The 19,620-nt window shown below is 33.0% G+C and overlaps 2 pseudogenes; both read left to right on the top strand.

The window, feature by feature from the left end:
• Window positions 1-8,167: 8,167 nt before the first annotated feature.
• LOC110269318 (uncharacterized) lies at window positions 8,168-10,540 on the top strand (annotated as a pseudogene).
• A 33-nt stretch (window positions 10,541-10,573) lies between these two features.
• LOC148575391 (uncharacterized) lies at window positions 10,574-12,508 on the top strand (annotated as a pseudogene).
• The last annotated feature ends 7,112 nt before the right edge of the window (window positions 12,509-19,620 follow it).

Raw genomic sequence — 19,620 nt, 5'->3', positions numbered from 1 at the left:
GAGACATCTCGTACATTGGTGCCGTCTGGGGCGTGTAATTAGAGAATTTGCCTATTCTCGGTGGTCGGCTGGTCGGCCTGGGGTGGTTCCGTTGATTCTCTTTGGGTGTTGGGTTATGGTGAGAAGCCGAGTTGCCGCGTTGGGTGTTGCCGTGCTGCCGCTTGTTGGCTGCGACGACCTGGCTGACTTCTTCGTCGTTGATGTAGTCTTTGGCGACGTTCTGGATCTCATGCATGGTCCATACCGGTCTGGTGGTGAGGTGTTTGCGGAAATCTTCGTTCATTAGCCCATTGGTCAGGCAAAGGCTTGCGACGGAATCCGTGAGTCCGTCGACCGTTAGGCATTCGTCGTTGAAGCGGTCAAGGTATTTTCTTGTGGATTCCTCTTGTTTTTGTGTGACCCCTAGTAAGCTGATGGGGTGTTTGGCTTTAGTGATCCTAGTAGTGAACTGGGCCATGAACTTTCGTGTAATATCGTGGAAATTGGCTATGGATCCGTTTGGGAGGGCGTTGAACCATTTGATCGCTGGCCCGGCGAGGGTTACCGGGAAGGCTCTGCATCGGACCGCGTCGACCGCTCCTTCTAGGTTCATTCTGGCTTCAAAAGTCGTTAGATGTTCTTGGGGATCCTTAGTTCCATCGTACTTCATATCGGTAGGTTTGTCGAAGCCTTTGGGGAGTTTTGCTCTTAGGATTTTTTCTGTAAAGGGTGTAGCTCCCATTATTATATGGTCGTTTCTTGTGCGTTTGGTGTTTCGGTCCCTCCGATCTTCGTCTGAGTAGTGTTGATAACTCAGATCTCGAGAAGCGCTGCGGTTATGTTTCTTGTTGTATCGCCGTTCTGGCGATTTCTCGTGTCTGTGGTTGCGTGAGGAGCTGCGACCGTCTCTTCTGTCGTGTCGTCGGGTTGGCGACCTACCGCGGCGAGATCTTGATCTGGAGGTTGCCTGGCTTCCGTGTTCGTTGTTGTGTTTTTCTTTATTGGTTATCTTGCCTTCGAGTTCCTGAACCCGGAGGCAGAGATCCTGGATGATCTGCGCCGCTTTGTCCCTGGCTTTCTCAGGATGCCGTCGGTTCGTGACGTCGTGGTCGTTCGCTTTTTGGATAGTACTCGCTATTCTCGCTGGGTTTGTGACCTCTCGGTGCTCGGGGGTTAGGTTAATCGGTTGAGAGTCATCTTGGCTTGAAGGGGGTTTCCTCCAGGACGTCCCCCATCGGGCCCAGCTGGCGCAGGGTCCCCACAGACAGCGCCAATGTACGAGATGTCTCCGGTACGGATCGAAGGGTGAATCGGGAACCCGCGGGCAAGGCTGGAACTGGATTGCTTGACTGGAGCGATGGGGGGTGGTACCTGCAAAGACACTCCGACGCTCAAGTCAGAATGGATCTAAGAGGTAGAAAGTGTGAGGAATGAATACCTGGAAGGACCTGGGTCCTTTATTTATAGGTGATGGTGAATATCTTATCTTATCTTATTTGGCTAAGATAAGAGAGATATTTGGGTCCGAGAGATATTTGGGTCCGAAAATTGGTTAAGAGCTTTGAAGGGCCGGTTTTGGGCCTTCAGATCGAAACGGGTTGTCCCCAAGTAACCGGGTATGTGGGATCCGTGTCGGATCCGTAACAATACTCTCATTGTCGTTCAAAGGTAAAAGACTTGTTTTAAATTTTTTATTGTTTGGTTGAAAATTTCTGCTATATTCTTTTAACTTGAATTTTAATATGGCGTCAAATTTAAGTTCTAAAATCAGTGTTTCCATTTCTTTCTTCTGCTAGAATTGTCAATTCGTCTTCTAGCCGCTTGCTCCCTTTCCTGTGCTTCTACTGATATTTTTCATTCTCTCCCTTTTATTTAAAGATAAGATAGCTTTTTAATTTTTTTTTTAATTTAGATTCTTTAAATTTTAAATTTTTATTTTAGAGAATAAAGTAAGTTTTTTTTTTTTAATTTCAAGATCTTCCCATTCTCTATTTTAAATATTTTTTTGAAATTTTGTACTAGTTTATTTTTTAATTTGATAGAAATATGATAATTTTTCTACTAGTATATGATAGTACATTTTTTTATGTTTTTTCTTTAATTCAAAATTCCAAAAAAATTTCTACTAGTATATATTTTTTTTTATAATTTTGTTATAGGAAGAAACTTTTTTTTATGTTTCTTCGACAATATTGACAACAACCATAAAAATTCATTTGTATTTATATTCAATATAAAGATTCATTGGTATTCTTATTTAATATAATTCTCTATTTTTCAACCGTACTCTTATTTTTAAAATCAAATTCAATTTGTATTCTTGTCTTATTTGTTTTATTTATTCTGTACTTGAACGGTATCTTTTAATATTAATATAATATATTTTTTATTTAAAAATATTTTTTCGCATTATTTTTTCAAATTCTATCATTGACTCTTCTTTAAAAAAATAAAAAAAAAGTTGTTATGAAAATAATTTATTTAATCAACAATTAACTAATAAAATACTAATAAATAAAAATTAAAAGAATATTTTTTTTTAAATATTAATAAAAAAATTGTTTTTTTTTTCTTAAATTTTTTTTATTTTAACAATTTATTCATTATTTTTTTAATAATTTATTTGTTATAAAAAATATATTTAGAGTACAAATTTTAATATTATATTTTTATATTTTTTATTTTTTAGTATATTTTAAGTACTCTTGATAAATTTATTTTATTATATTCTATTTTATATATGCATATATCTTTCATTATTTAATTAAATAAAAAATATGTTTTTAATAAGAAAAATTAACAACCAAACTAATAATTATGTATAGTATAGTCACCAAAAAAATAATTATGTATAGTATAATGAATCAATAGCCAATTTTCATATGTGTAACTAGTGATTTTACTGATTTAAATTTGTATATACATGTACTACTTGGGTTTAGAACTTTTTTTTACATGGTTTATAGTCGTTGAGATATACCTTTTATAAAATGAAATAATATAACTTTCGATAACTTTGTATGTTTTGCATTATAAATAATATTTTTTATTATGCATGCAATTAACAATTTTAAGATAGTAATTTATTTTATATTTGATACTATATAAAAATTAATGTTAACTTAATAAAAAAAATTAAATAATTAAATTATAATTGAATAAAAATATAATTTTAAATTTTAAAATATTAAAATACATTTTAAAAATATGCTCACCAAATATATTTTTATTATTTTCAATGTTTTAAAATAAATTATCTTATAAATAATTTTATTATGCGGGTTCAATTTGTTACTAAAACTTAATTCTATTCTATTCGTGGGTGGAGAACAATCCAACCCTACCCTAATTCTACTTGTGGTCAACCCGCGAGTATCTGATCCTACATGCGGATTTTCACAAATATGTAATATTATTATATAATCTAATGAGTATGTAAATTAAAAATTCAATACAAATAATATAATCGTCTCATAAACAACATAACCATCAAATATTCAATTTTACATAAAAGTATTTACTTAACTTAATAACACAAACACAAATAAAATGTGATATAATGTTGTATTTATATATCATTAAAATAAAATTGATTTTTATATAAACAAAAGTGTTAAATTATTCATTAATGATCTTGACTCAATGATAAAGACTTTTTACACTAAGGTAATATTTGTTCTGAGGTATTAGGATGGAAATTGAAAGATTGGGACTCAATATCATGTTTATTGGCTAGAAATTGATACTAAAATTTCAGTCTCTGTCCCAAAATTTTAGTATTTCGGTACTTTTAAAAAGTAGAGACATAGAAGATTGAAATTTTTAGAGACGAAGACTGAAATTTTAATAACATTTTATACTTAAATACTCTTATTTCTATTAATTAATTCCAACTTTACTCTTTGTACAAATTAAATTAGAGTTTCATTCTTATTTTAATCTGTCTCCCACTTTACACCAAACACAATACTAATACTTATTTCAGTCTCAGTCTTTCAGTCTCAATTTTTCAATCTCCATCGCTCATCCAAATATAACTTAAGTGAGAGGTCATTGGTTCAACACCTACCTCTAACATATTTTTATAACATATACATATTGTTGTTATTATTGTTACAAATTCATTTAGCCACTAATGACAATGTAGATGAATACAATTTTATTTTTATTTTATGAAAATATTTTGTATTTTAAAAAACATTTTTTATTAGAATATCATATAAAAATATTTTATTAAAAATTATTGTAAATATATATTTTTTACATTTCCAAAACATTAAACAAATAAAAAAGTTCAAAGTATTTCTATTATTATATTTTTAAAATATCTTCTTAAAATATAAGATAACTAATTTTTTTTCAATTTTATTTTACCTTTTCAAAAGAAGTCATTTTTTTCATTTATAACTTTTATCATATATGATTTATTATTGGATTGTCTTAAAATATATTATGTACAAAGTTTTGTCAATAGATATAATTTTAGAATTTTGGATAATTTTTAGGATTTAAATAATTTTATTGATAGAAGTTTATCTTTTATAAATATAAAATTATTTTTATTTTTTCAACAGGTAGATTTATTATCATTTTGAATATTTATAAATAAAAATAAATTATTATTTTTAGTACCCTTAATAAATTCTGGAAATTATTGCTATTGATTGTTTTGTAGTGGCTTTTATAACCATATTCTCTTTCTCAATTAATTATTGAATTCGTCACTTTTTTTTTTCAATGCAAGTTTGCAACCGCTAGTCCGCTACATATTATTCTCTCTCTTCATTAAATTTGTGCATAGCAAAACATTTGAGGAACTTGAATAGTATTACACATTCATGAATCATGACAATTCATTTTTCTTTTTGATGAGCTGAATCATGACAATTCTGATGAATCTGTGCTGAGTCATCATTTTATCCGATTCGTTTTATTTGCTAAGTATCTTTTCACTTATTACCTTTTTTTATAAAAATTGGAAAAATCTTGGGTCAGCAACTTTGTTAAATTTTGGCCAACATGTAATTAATAAAAAAAGTGAGTTATTGAATAAAATTTCATACCAATCTCACACCATTAAAACCATCATTAATGACTATTTAATGACTACAAATCACAAAAGTTGTTAACCCCTAACAATTCTCATAAAGATTTATTGGATTCTCCCGAAGATTTAACTAATATGTATATAAGACTACTATTAATAAAATTTTTTATATTATACTTTTATTTTCATAGACATCATATATAAAGTATTTTATTTATTTTTTATGAATGTATGTTCTAATCTTTTGTTTATTTTTTCAATTTTTTTTCTTTAACTACCGTATATAATAATAATATTAATAATGTATTTTTTATTTTTATCAAAGTTTATTCCTTTTATATAAAAATTATAATTCCAATTCTTTTTATTAATCAACCAATATCCTATTTGACCTTGAGGTACTAATGTCTTTTGTTGTAGTCATTTTGTGTTTTTATTTTTATTTAAAGCACAATCAAAATTATTTAAATATTGGATATGTTTGGGTAAATTTTAAAAACAAGATTTCTTTTAAGTTATCTTTTTTTAGAAGAATATTTAAAAAATAAAAATAATTTTATATTTAAATATCTCATACAAAAAAATTCTTTTATTTATTAATTATATTTAGATACAATGATATAAAAAATATTTTTTATTTATTTATTATATAAAATTATTTAAAAAAAAGATTTAAATTATAGTTTTTCAAACAATTTTTTTTAATATTTTTACTTTTGTTATTAAAAATTTGTTAAATACACTTAAAAAAAGATTTTTTTGTTAAAAAACAATCTTTTTTATTAACTTAATAAAATCCAAACAAACACATTATATCTTTATGTATTATAAGAAATAATATATATTTGTTTGATTTTATGATAGGTGTGACTACATATATTTTTCCCAAAGAGATATAAGCATTTATGAGAGATTTCATATTTTTTATGATGTATGTGAATATTAATTTATTAATTTTTATTAACAAAAATATTAAATTATTCCATTAATACGTATAAATTATTATCATTATTCTAAAGTGTATAGCATGAATTTTGATGTCAATTATCGTGGTATATTCTAGCGGCGGTTTTTAATTTTTATACATCTTTCTCAATAAAAATATAGTTTATAATTATTCTCTTTTTATTTTTCAACATGACTAAATATTTTTTTACATATGTTCTTAAATAATTATTTAACTATTTATTATTTCTTGCTCAATTCTAAAATTTACTTGTTAATTTGTTATATTATTCATGGTATAAATAAATTTTTTTATTATATCTTAGATCAATTATTCAAATTTTAAAAAATAACATGCTAATAAAATTATAAAAATATAAAAACACAAAATCTCCTAATTTATTTATCTATTATCTATTATTAAATTAGATTTTTTCAATTAATAGTATAGTTAACGTGGCATATTATTGAAGGTGTTTTGTAATTTATTTTATTTGATTTATTTAAATACGTTAATTAATGAATCATTTATTTAATTTGATTGAGATAAATATCAAATTATTTAATATTTTGTTTGACCATATTAATTATAACTAATAAATTACATTAATTATTTGATTTAGCTGGAATAGATGAATTGATTTTATTTTAATTTGTATTAATTTTTTATCTTATGTTTTTTATTAGTGAGTTATATGGTAAAGATGTAAGTTTACAGATTTTTCCTTTTATAGAATGAAAGAGAGATTAATAAAGGTAGGACCTACATTTTAAATAATAATAAAATAATAAAAAATAACTATAAAAGGAATTATACTCTTTCTCTATACCACTTCAATCTGTACAGTAGAGTGCCCCTTTTTATTAATAATTTTTAAAACTATTATAATTTTTATTTAATTTAATTAAAATAAATATCAAATTATTAATATTTTATTTGACTATATTAATTAGCTAATTAATTATTTGATTTTATTGGAATAAAATAAATTAATTTTATTTAAATTTGTATTAATTTTACGTCTTATGTATTTTGATTAATATAGTTTTAAAAATTGTTATAATTTTTACTTAACATATTTATAACATATTTTTATTTATTTAACTTATTTTATTAAATCAAAAAATTATAATTAATTTATTATATCTAATTAGTTTAACAAAAATGCTATTCGTACATCAAAATTAAATACTAAAATTAGCCACCAATATATTTATATATAAATATATATGTGGTTTAATTTATTTTTAATGTGTATTTATATTTTAACGTGTATTTTATAACGATGGTTGATTTTTGTGTACATGTAATATAGTCATTAATGTAAATATATGTTATTCGATTCAGTTTATTATCGTGTTCGTTTATTAAGAGTTCTTCTTTATTTTTTTTCTTGAACTTAAATATTTTGATTTTAAATTTTAAATTTTTATTAATTATTTATATTTTTTTATTTTAATATCAAATCTAATATTTCTAACAATATTTTTTTATTATTTATTGTCTAATAGTTATATGTCCACTATCAATTATATTGTCATGAATATTTCTTCAATTTTAAAAAAAATACAATTTCATTATTTCCTTTTTTATTTTATCTATTTCAGTATTTCATAATTTATTCATCATAAAAAACCAATATACTAGAAAAGAATTTCATTTTTTTACTAATTATTCTTTTATTTGATAATTTTTTTTTTATCAAAAGTAAAGTTTCTTATATGTGCAACATCCGAAAAATCTATCTCCTCAAGAAAAAGAAGAAATATGTTTGGTAGTCTTTCAACCAAATCTCTATTCCGTCTAAAAAATAAGATTCCACAATTCTGTTGAAAATCAAATAAATTAGGTAAACCTAAGCAAATAAATCTTATAATTTAATAATAAGCATAATCTAAAAAGAATAATCACTACTAGAAAAAAGGTCTATAGCTACGTTTTTTTTTGCCACGCTTTAAAAACGTGGCAAAAAATGGTCAATGGCCACGCTTTTGTAAGGCTGGCAATTGATTAGAGAAACGGCCACGTTTTTTTCTGCCACGCTTCAAAAGCGTGGCCATAAAGAGAAATAGGAACTTTTTGAAAGCGTGTCAATAGGGTTTCATTACGGACACGCTTACAAAACGTGGCCATATCCTGGTACTCTTTTGGCACGCTTTAAAAGCGTGGCCAAAAGGTTTTAAAAAAAAAACCTAATGACCTGGCCCCCAACCCGGTCTCCAACTCAAAAGCTTCGATTGGGACACTCTTTCACCCTAATTAACGAGTCGAGTTCACACCCCCTGGTCACTCTCATCAATGGCTACCCTGGAAGAGCTCACATGCCCGCCGTCACCAGCACCACCCTTGCTGCACCGTTAGCCTCCCCTTCGCCTCGTCTCCTCGTCGCCGTTACCAGCATCCTTACCGTCAGCAGCGTCATTAGCCTCTCCTCTGCGTCGTCATCTCCATTACGCGCCAGCGTCATCGTTTCGCCTCCCTTGTCATTTCATCGCTCTCCTGCTATCTTCCTGTTCTTCTGTTGATGATGACCGAATTGATTTTGGTAGTGATTTTTCTTCTCCAAAAATTCCATTATCAAGGTTCACCTGCAAATTGATTTTGGTAGTGATTTTTTTTGCCTTTGTTATAGCTAGGTTTTCATGATAAATGACTATATTATTCAGAATTGGTAATTTCAATTATTTCACCGTATCTGATTTCTGTGTGTATTTTTGCTTGTCGTTTACATGAATTTTTTGATCTATTATTTGATCAAAAATAGAAAATTATGCTAAAAACTAATTAACAAAGTAATGTTTTTCTGCTTGTGTTTTGCAGTAACAACCACTAACAATGCAATAACAGCACTGAAGCTATTAAGAGAAAAGAAGAACAAGTTTGAAGAGGTTCCGCTGTTTCAGCTTTGCTCCTTCGTCCCTGCTGGTGCCTTCGTCTCTACCATTCCCTACTCAGCCTTCTCTGCCATTGGTCACTGATTCTGCAGTTTATTGGTTAGTTTCAAGGTGTACTTTAGTTTCTATGTTTTTAAGATTTCTATGTTGTTTCAAGAAAGCATGGTTTATTAGAGGGATAACTTCATTTACAATAATTATTACATACGTGCTTCCCCTGCTGCCAAAATGGAGCATCATGAGATGATGATGAATGAATTGAAGCCTTGACTGATGTGTATCATTCATTTATTTAGCTTATCATTAACGAAGAGTAGTTTATATGGTTTATATATATAAATATACCTTGCTTTTTCTGTGATATAAGGATTCAATCACCCAAATGCTATCTAATCTCATCTCTTATCTAATCAGATACAAGGATTCAATCATCAAACAAGGTCCTTCATTCATAATGATTTTCTAAAGCGTTAGACTTTTTATTATGGCACAGAGATACATAAATCTTGGTAGAATAGAGAGTCATTTTGTTTCTAGAATGCAACATACAAATCTTAGTTAATTGCTTGTGTTAGGTTCTTTTCTTAGATAACATTTTGCCTCTTTTGATGTTCATTAGTAGAATAAAAGATCCATATTTAGAAAAATAGACTTTACAATTTATGAAGGATACTTTAGATTTAAAATAAGATTTAGAATAAATGACCATTTGTACCCATGATAGATGAAAACGCTGACATTTGTACCCATGATAGCCTGAAACTAAAGTTATACCCATGATAGATGCCCTCCGTGTGACAAAAGTGTCCTGACTTGGATCTGAGCTTGGTTCGTGGGAATCTGATCTAGGTGGCACTCCTTCCCTTATCTTCAACCCCCCTCTCTCTCTCACTCACACACACACACTCTCTCTCTCTTCACTCCCCAATACCCAAGAAGAAGAAAGGCTAGACCTTTTCCCTTGCTGAGTTCACTGCCGCCAAAACCGACTACCAAGATCCCATCGTGCTCCCCACCGGTCCGCGCCAGCGCACCGCCGAGGAGCTTGACCGCGACCGCAACCGTCTTGGCAGCGGCTTCAGGAACTACGGCGATGACCGCGCCAACAGAAGCTTCGGTGATGGTGATGATTCCTCCAATTCAAGGTGGGGTTCCTCTAGGGTTTCTGACAAGCCGAGGCAGAACGGTGGGTTTAGGGATTCGAACCGTGAATTGGCTCCTTCCCGCGCTGACGAGATTGATAATTGGGCTGCCGCGAAGAAATCAACGGTCGGTAATGGTTTCAAGAGGAGGGAAAGGGATAGGGATATAGAAAGGAGCGGTTTTTTCGATTCCCAATTGCGTGCTGATGAATCCGATAGTTGGGTTACGAACAAGAGTTATGTGCCGTCAGAGAGTCGGAGATTTGGTTCCAACGGCGGTTTTGGTGGTCTTGGGTTTGAAAGAGAGAGGAAGGTAGGGTTTGGGTCTAGCGGCGGCGAAGATTCTGATAATTGGAACAAGAAAAAGGTTGAATTTAACGGTGAAAGTGAGAGGAGTGAGGGTGGTGGTGGGAGACCTAGGCTTGTTTTGCAACCTCGTACAACGCCTGTGAACAATGAGAGCCAGGAGGGTGTGTTTCTTTTTCTTCCTACATATGTATTGCTGCCTATTCTTCCTCTTCCTCCTTCTTGATTATCTTCTCGCATTATTTTTTCAAACCTCCACATGGGTTGCTGCATCAGCAAATCCCAGACCCAAAACCAAAATCCATATCACCAAAATAATCAAACCCCCCCCAACAATACCTTACACCCTCTCTCCCCAACTCAAACCTTAACCAACAAATACCACAGCGGCAACCACCACAAGTGTCAGAGGAAGAGTCTGTGAAAGAGGTCCTATTAGAAACATCCATTGCCAAACGAAATCAAGTTCCAATTTTGAAGCCAGAATCGGACACCCTTCTGCCTCCTCTTCAAAACCCTGATGACAAAATCGAATCAAAGAACCCACATCCCATTCCCAACCCCATTATCATCAACAAAAAAGAAGGTGAAGTCTCAGAGGTAGTGTCTCAGCTCTCAGAAGAACCATGCAGCATCAGTGGAAGCTTCTCCACCGCTACCACAGTTACGGAGAAGAGAGAAAAAGAAGTAACCAGTAAAAGAAGCATCAGGGAGGGAACAACAACAATGATGAAGAATCATAAGTGGAACAGCAACAGATCCCCGTCGATGAAGCGCCCTCACGCCTGTGATGGCAATGTCGCCTCCGGGAGGGAGCGGAGTGTTGAGGAAGAAGGCACCAGAGTGGGTATTGGAGAGTGAAGAGAGAGAGAGAGAGAGAGAGAGAGAGAGAGAGAGAGAGAGAGAGAGAGAGAGAGAGAGAGAGAGAGAGAGAGAGAGAGGTTGAAGATAAGGGAGGGAGTGCCACCTAGGATCGGATTCCCACGAACCAAGCTCAGATCCAAGTCAGGGCACTTTTGTCACACAGAAGGCATCTATCATGGGTATAACTTTAGTTTCAGGCTATCATGGGTACAAATGTCATCGTTTTCATCTATCATGGGTACAAATGGTCATTTATTCTAAGATTTAACATGTTAGCGATAAGTGTATTGGCATAATAGTAACAAGCATAAGCATTTTGCATAATTTATCTTATAGGAATACCACTTCAGGCTACAGATTATCTGGAACAGGCCGAGCATGATACTGGTAACCTTATTGAGGATCTTAAGACACAATCCTTGATAAAATAGCTACTTTACAACGCTAAACTTCAAGCTGCATGTCCAGTTCCATTTGATGAAGCTAAGTTGTGGAAAGGCCGAGTGATAAATATATTGGTTTATAGGTCTCTCTGGTAATTGAAAAGAAAAAAAAGTCAATAATTAACTTGATTCTATATTTTCCTCTCTGTTATCAACATCCATCTGTTATCAACTTCATCTCGACCAAATTCTTTTCGCCTTAATTTTTTCCCTATTGCTCCAGTAATTTACAGATTCTGTGTTCTTTTAATGTTTATTTCAAATACTGACTCTCTACTAATTTTGAGAAGCTTATTTGCAGGACTTCATTTTCAATTATGGGGGTTTGTTTGTAGCACTTGTTTTTGTGACTAACTGGGATTGCAACAACGTGTCTCTGATCTTCAGCAGGTAACTGAGCTGTTGGTTTTCAAGTCTTTAGTTGGGACTTTGTTATCTATTTCATAAAGAGATTTTCGAGTCTTATGTTAGATTCAATTCTTCTCATACAGAGTTCAGAAATTGAGAACACAATTTGCACGTTTTTGTGTTATCATCGCACTCCCAGCTAAACAGCAAATCGATTCATTTATTATTATTATTATTATTATTATTATTATTATTATTATTATTATTATTATTATTATTATTATTATTATTATTAAAAAGTTAATAATATAGCAATCATCTAATATTTTACATTAACATATTTCAGAAGTCCTCGGAGATTTATTTTTTCAGGCTTTAAAACTTTTCAGGATAAGCTGGATGAGTCAGCACACAAGGTATTAACTGATTATCAAGCTGCTACAGTGACTCTCTTAGCGCTATTATCAGCTGCACCTGGTGATGTGAGTATTACTTGTCATGCTTTCTTTCTTGTTGCATTTTCTTCATCTATTGGCTAAGCTTGATTTTAGAAGAAATTATTTATTAGTTATGCACATATACTTGTAATGAACTAAGCTCAGCTTATTTGAGGGAAGGGGTGTTTTATAAATCAAGCTTTACATCAATTTTGGGTGTTCTATTAGACTAGTTCAGCTTCACATCAATTTTGGGTGGTTCACAACAACAGATGCCTGGTTTGGAGCTTGGATTGTCGCAAAATAGACATATTGGGGTAATAAATCCACAGGTTTTGACTCAGATTTACCAGCAAATGGGTCAGGCTAGGGTGCACCAAGACCATTAAGAACACCAACACCACCACCACCACCAGGCTTAGAGGATGAAGTTGATTTCCTCACAGCTCAATCAGAGCAAGACCGACAGAAAAGGAATAATGTCAAATTCTGGCATGTTTTTCGATCAAAGGAAATCAGATTGGCTTTCCTTATTGGAGGAGGACTTCTGGTAATAATGCTTGTTTCCTTTTCTTTTATTCTTTAATCTTCTTTTAAAGTTTTTTTATGTAACACCCTACCACACGGAGTCTTATGCTTAAGTCATAAAGTTGAGGTGACAAGGTATTACGACCTCTAAAAGTAGAATATATACATAATAATAATTGAAAGGAATTTTATATCAAGGAGCCTTTGAAGGAAAGTGTAAAACAAAAGTCGTAACTCTCCTGTGGACAATAAACGTTAACCGAATAGGGTAAGAGTAAAATGGCAAGGATATATATACATACTAGAAAATTTTTGAGGATACAGATATCAAATCTCTTGATTCGGCTCGTGAAGTTTAAACCGGCTAGAGCATAGATATATACATATATACAAATAAACCCAAAAATAAGCTAAAATAGAAAACTGACAACCTATTTCTTCGAGCCAACCTCTAAGAGGGACAAACATAAAATAAAAGGTGGAGACCCTAAATACATATATAAATATAAATAAAAATACAACCCTAAGTCCCAAGAGTTCTTCGCTTCATCAGAGTCTCCAGAATACAGAGTGGTGCTTCTCAACCTGCATTTGAAAAACAATAATATCATATGGGATGAGAACCGGGGGTTCTCAGTATGGTTAAGGTGCCCACATACATAATAAATAAGGTCCCAGAAATCCAGAGGCAATCCTAGAACGCCGACAATCAGATTATAAGTCTTAAGGAACTAAAGCTGAAACCATAAACGAAGGTAGATCTCTAAGGTTCTAAACTTGATCAACATCTAATCAAAACCGTAAATCTCTTCGCCTTTCCTCCGTTCCTCCAACTCCGATGAAATTGCATAGACAGACAAAATAGACAAGTCAAACACATACAGAAAGCATATATAACAAGTAGGCAATTAGCAATTAACGTGAATAAAGAATTAAGCAAGCCAAGATAATGCATACTCAAACAAAATATACAAATGCACATGATGCATGCCTTTCTTAGCGCAGGTCATGAGCTCACGCGTCGGTTGTCTACCCACAACCCGACGTTACTCGGGATGAACCCCGAATATGGTTTCTTTACCGTGTCAGTCAGGCTCAATTATCATCATGGGTTTTCATGTCAGTTAGGATATCTTGGCATCACGGTAGAAACAGGCTATCAGTTAAGCGAACATTCCCGTATTAGCAATCTCAGGCTATCAGTTAGGCGAGCCTTTCGCATTAGCAGTTTGGCACAAGGACCATTCACATTCCATATGCTATTAGTTAGGCGGACATTCTTGCATTAGCAACCTTAGGCTATCAGTCAGGCGAGCACTTCTACATTAGCAGTTTGGCACGAAGCCCATTCGTCGTACACTCTTCATGATTCATTATCCATTTCAATTATCTTTTCCATTCATGGTTTCTCTTTTTCGTTCTTTTCATCAAACCTCCACATCACCACATTACTAAACATACCTCCACATCACCGCTTAACTACACATACCTCCGCATCACCAATTAACTTTAAAACTTCTTGGGGACAATTTACACATTTTCATTTAACTAAGTCCCTAAACTTTTATAGAAATTCGGACATAATCTCCCCTAAAATAGCACTAAATCTACCCTTACGGGTTCCCTTAGTCTTAACAACGTTCAAATTTTCCTTAACAATTTACCAGGTAAACATTATTAATTGGTCATTATAATCTCTTTAATCCCCTTAGTTATTGTAACATCACGGGTTTAGAAAATAAAACTTGGTTCTGGGGCATTCCGACCATAATTGAAACTTGTACAAATCTTTCAAAATTCTGCTATCATTGCAAAAAAAAATAGCAGCAAGCAGTAAATTTGTTAAATTCACTAAAAATCCAATTCTCACCCATTGCATTTAAAAATTTATGTCCTTAAAAAATACTCTTCCATCTTTCCAAAAAAATAAATTTCAGGTTATTACCATGTCACATGAAAAAGTATGAGCTTAGGAACACAGCCCTGCCGTTTAGAATTCTGTTTTCAAAATCCAGCAAGCTACCCTCACTCTTTGCAACATAACTAATTTGTTAAAAAACTTTTTGACACGAAATTTAAACTAAAGATTTTGGACACATAAGGCTTGAAAATGCCGTTAGTTTCAGCTCAAAATCTCATCACAATTATAAATTAAGTGGGTTGGAATTGGTGCTTCTGTAGCAGAGAAACAGAATTTCCTGCAGAATCTATCAATCTTTAAAAATTCATTTCTTTCAAACCACTCGTCAATAAATTCTGAATTTTTATGAGACGCTTATAACACATTAAAGTTTCATGAAAAAATAGTTTCATTTAAAAATAGAGCCTGATCTGCTCCCATAAACTGGTTTATTCCACTGTCAATTATGCAGAAAATTCTGCCTTGGACCTTTTCAACAACCTTACATACCATAACTCACATTTGAACTTATATCCCTTCTAAAATCATATTTCCAACCTTCTTTCAGTTATCTAGGGTTGCGTTCACAGCCAACATAACCCAAAAAGATCATCAATAATTCATTACATATATATATTCATTCTCATCATCCTCATCATTCATCATTAAAATCATCATGTATTAATACATTCTCACTACAATATCAGTTGCCAAAATTCATATTCAACCCAAATCAACAATTTAATTCAACAACCAGCAATCAATTCAACTTATCCTATGGGTCAACTAGCCTAAGTTTTCACGACACATTACATATTATATACGAGAAACCAAAACCATAACTTGGCCGATTCCTCGTAAAACCCAGAGCGTCACAATTTGTTACCGTTCCATGATACCCAAGTTTCTAAAGTCTCACCAAACAGGTCTCCAGCTCCCTAGAGTCCAATACCAAGTCTCCAACACCACCAATTTGTTTCCAAAATACAGAATCCAAACTAATTTCACCAAATAACACTAAAATTACCATAGGGTTCACTAATTAGATAACTTGAAAAGGATTAAATATTTCTCACCTCACCAATGCGAAATTGTGACAAGACCTGGCAAGTCCACAAAGCTAATTCGAACCTAAGACACCAAAATCATATAAATTCTCAATTTCAACACCCCTCAAATTTGAAAATGAGAAGGGAAGATTTGGATAGAAAAAGATGAATTTCTTACCAAATTATGGATTGAATTTCATAGAGGATTCCGAGACGAACATGTCGCCACTGACGGCTCATCAATCGAAACTTCGGATTGAAAGTTATGGACGATTGAATTTCCGGAGACGTTAGGGTTCTCTCCGATCCCCCATTTTTTCTCTTCTTCATTCAATCAACGTGAATTCCCTTTGCTTTAAGGGAAAAGTGGCTGAAGCCACTTATAAGCAAGTGAATGGGCTGAGCCTTGGGCCCAATACGGACCCGGTTCGGCCCGTTTGGCCTAATCTTGGGCCAAATTCTTTGAAACTAGTGTCAAAATTCTTATTTTAATTTGCTCTATCCTATTAAACTATAAAATTCTATTTTCTAATTTATTTGATTAATACTTAATTTATTAACTAAGTATTCCCTAATTACTCGGGGTTTACATTCTACTCCCTAATAGAAATTTTCGTCCACGAAAATTCGCTCTCAAATCTTCCTATATGCTCTTTCATATCCAACCGACCTCTTATCATTCATTTTGCTATTCTTCCAACCTGAATTCAAATACAAATTTACATTCTCTAGTCTCAGGTACAACATCATAATCTTAATCAAATTCAAGCCTAAGCTAAACAAGTGTATTTCATTCTTAGTTTTGTCTAACTCTTTCTCGATGACTGCAAACTTCCTTACTCTTTAAGAGTTCCATCTAATTCAAGTTAATCTCTAATCATTCTCAACTATCTCAAATACTAATCAATTCTTCAATTCCTTAAGTCAATCCTACAATAACCTAAACCACACACTCAAACTTTCCATCTCTGACCTTACGACAACCTTCGAAATCATTCCATATCCCAAGTCTCTTTTCTCTTGTCTCTACAATTCTAGGGCCACCAAATTCACCGCGCTTCCGCAACGTTACTCTGATTATAAGCCACTAGGATCTTGGTCATTCATATACTCTACCAGAACACTCCTTGAATCTCTTTATCTTTCTAACTAAACGATGTCGACCATTTATTCAGCTGCACGAGTTCTAGTCGTTGGTTTTCTCTCCACCTAATCCATCACCTCCTCCATCACAATTCTTAAGTTACCTGCTCCATCCTTTTTCAGCAATAGCTCGCACAACAGCAACCCTAAAATCAGCCGTATCATCTCGCTTGCGTCCATGAGATGCCATTTGGGTCTTGTCCACACCGAACAATTGATATTAAGGTGATCAGTCTTAATATCTAAAGTCTAGTGCTTCGAGTCTCCAAAGGTAATACTCATGAACATTTATGCTATATATGTCAAGCAGACATCCTAAATAGCATGTACACACAGCCAGATTATGCTCAAAAGCATAGTCAATCCATTTCCCAGGCTCTATGGGGACGAACTGCTCTGATACCATAATGTAATACCCTACCACACGGAGTTTTATGCTTAAGTCATAAAGCTGAGGTGGCAAGGTATTACGACCTTTAAAAGTAGAATATATACATAGTAATAATTGAAAAGAATTTTATATCAAGGAGCATTTGAAGGAAAGTGTAAAACAAAAGTCGTAACACTCCCGTGGACGATAAACGTAAACCAGAAAGGGTAAGAGTAAAACAGCAAGGATATATAAACATACTAGAAAATTTTCAAGGATACAGATATCAAAGCTCTTGATTCAACTCGCAAAGTTTAAACCGGCCAGAGCATATATATATATATATATATATACAAATAAACCCAAAAGTATGCTAAAACAGAAAATTGACAACCTATTTCTCCGAGCCAACCTCTAAGAGGGACAAACATAAAATAAAAGGTGGAGAACCTAAATACATATATAAATATAAATAAAAATACAACCCTGAGTCCCAAGAGTTCTTCGCTTCATCAGAGTCTCCAGAATACAGAGTGGTGCTTCTCAACCTGCATCTAAAAAATAACAATATCGTATGGGATGAGAACTGGGGATTCTCAGTATGGTTAAGGTGCCCACATACATAATAAATAAGGTCCCAGAAAGCCAGAGGCAATCCTAGAACGCCGACAATCAAATTATAAATCTTAAGAAACTAAAGATGAAACCATAAACGAGGGTAGGTCTCTAAGGTTCTAAACTTGATCAACATCTAATCAAAACCCTCAATCTCTTCGTCTTTCCTCCGTTCCTCCAACTCCGATGAAATTGCATAGACAGACAAAATAGACAAGTCAAACATATAGAGAAAGCATATATAACAAGTAGACAATTAGCAATTAACGTGAATAAAGAATTAAGCAAGCCAAGACAATGCACACTCAAACAAAATATACAAATTTTCATGATGCATGCCTTTCTTAGCGCAGGTCATGAGCTCACACGTCGGTTGTCTACCCGTAACCCGATGTTACTCGGAGCGAACCCCGAATATGGTTTCTTTACCGTGTCAGTCAGGCTCAATTATCATCATGGGTTTCCATGTCAGTTAGGATATCTTGGCATCACGGTAGAAACAGGCTATCAGTTAGGCGAACATTCCCGCATTAGCAATCTCAGGCTATCAGTTAGGCGGGCCCTTTCGCATTAGCAATTTGGTATAAGGCCCATTCACATTCCATATACTATTAGTTAGGCGGACATTCCCGCATTAGCAACCTTAGGCTATCAGTCAGGCGGGCACTTCCGCATTAGCAATTTGGCACGGAGATCATTCGTCGTACACTCTTCATGATTCATTATCCATTTCAATTATCTTTTCCATTCATGGTTTCTCTTTTTCGTTCTTTTCATCATACCTCCACATCACCAATTACATACACACCCCTCCACATCACCACATTACTAAACATACCTCCACATTACCGCTTAACTACACATACCTCCGCATCACCAATTAACTTTAAACCTTCTTGGGGACAATTTACACATTTTCATTTAACTAAGTCCCTGAACTTTTACAGAAATTCGGACATAATCTCCCCTAAAATAGCACTAAAACCACCCTTATGGGTTCCCTCAGTCTTAACAACGTTCAAGTTTTCCTTAACAATTTACCAAGTAAACATTATTAATTGGTCATTATACTTTCTTTAATCCCCTTAGTTATTGTAACATCACGGGTTTAGAAAATAAAACTTGGTTCTGGGACATTCTGACCATAATTGAAACTTGTACAAATCTTTCAAAATTCTGCTATCATTGCCAAAAAATAGCAGCGAGTAGTAAATTTGTTAAATTCACTAAAAATCCAATTCTCACCCATTGCGTTTCAAGATTTATGTCCTTAAACAAGACTCTTCCAGCTTTCCAGAAAACTAAATTTCAGATTATTACCATGTCACAGAAAAAAGGTATTAGCTTAGGAACACAGCCCTGCCGTTTAGAATTCTGTTTTCAAAATCTAGCGAGCTACCTCACTCTTTGCAACATAACTAATTAATTAAAAAGAGTTTTGACACGAAATTTAAACTAAGGATTTTGGACACATAAGGCTTGAAACTTTGGTTAGTTTCAGCTCAAAATCTCATCAGAATTGTAAATTAAGTGGGTTGGAAGTTGGTGCTTCTGTAGCAGAGAAACAGAATTTCCTGCAGAATCCATCAATTTTTAAAAATTTGTTTCT

This window comes from Arachis ipaensis, chromosome B2 (genome assembly GCF_059453495.1).
Source record: "Arachis ipaensis isolate K30076 ecotype BB chromosome B2, ASM5945349v1, whole genome shotgun sequence".
In the NCBI taxonomy this organism is placed as follows: Eukaryota; Viridiplantae; Streptophyta; class Magnoliopsida; order Fabales; family Fabaceae; genus Arachis; species Arachis ipaensis.
The sequence above is the reverse complement of the archived record's forward strand: the minus strand, read 5'-3'. Positions and strand labels throughout refer to the sequence as shown.